Here is a 1,126-nt window from a genome sequence, read left to right on the forward strand (position 1 = left end):
GCCACTGTAGGCATGTCCAGACAAGCAGGCCTCATATGTAGGCATGCTCTAAGTGACCTTAGATGTAGACAGATTACAGATGTGAGTGAATTGGTGGCTTAGCTGTCAGTTGCCAGCCTTTGTTTCTGGATGCTGATTAGGCTTTATGAAGAGAAGCCATGTCCCATGTGGTTCAAAATTTGATCTTGGCTGGTACAGTGAGAAATTTACTTTTCATACAATTTTTTTTCTATTCTGGCTGTAAGTTATTGACTGTTTTTCATAAAGTAACTTGTAGCCATTGTATAAGGGAAGACTAAAAGTAGTGAAGAGCAGATGCTACACCTAAAAACACAAAGGTAATGGTCTCCTTAAGTTGCATCTAAAGATTGTACTTGGTATATAAATAACTACAAGGGTTAAATTGTTAGCAAAAATAAATATTCTCATGCTACTGCCAGATGTATTGAAAATAAAACAAACTACCTGGTTTTTAGCTGTTACAAAAAACAAAAGAAGCCAACTAGGCAATGGCTGCAATCAGGATTGGCATGATTTATAGTGATTTATTATAATTGAAAAAATGTTACAATAAAGCACTTAAAAGTGGCTTGAGACATTTTCTACATTATCTTTTTTGCATGGTCTTTCTACCTAAAAATCAAAAGTATACTACAGAATGATAGTTGCAACACAATGGTACTTGAGTTTGCTTCCTACCTTTTTAAACATGACCTGCACTGGACTCGAGTCTGACTTCTCCAACAAAAAAAATATGAAAAAGAAAAAATAACATTTGAGTTATGAAAAGGCATCAGTGCTTGCTTCCAGTGTTTTACATTGACCTAATCTTCTTTTGCAATCTTAGGCCTGCCATATGAAAAATTCTGTATAAAATAAACATGATTGCTATTCATGTAATATCCTCCAATTCTTGGAAATCTTTAAAGTATTTTCATGCTAATATGTTATTTTCTTGTAGAAATGAATTCATCTGAATTCACTGGGTTCTTCACAATGTTACATGCAGGGCTAGATTATCCTATGACTAGTATGGCTAGTATAAGCTGCAGGCTAGGATTTTAAAATCATTTATTTTTATTTACTTTTGGGGGGGAGGGAGGGAAGAAAATTATTAATCTTTTAA

Source organism: Penaeus monodon, chromosome 28 (assembly GCF_015228065.2).
Source record: "Penaeus monodon isolate SGIC_2016 chromosome 28, NSTDA_Pmon_1, whole genome shotgun sequence".
In the NCBI taxonomy this organism is placed as follows: domain Eukaryota; kingdom Metazoa; phylum Arthropoda; class Malacostraca; order Decapoda; family Penaeidae; genus Penaeus; species Penaeus monodon.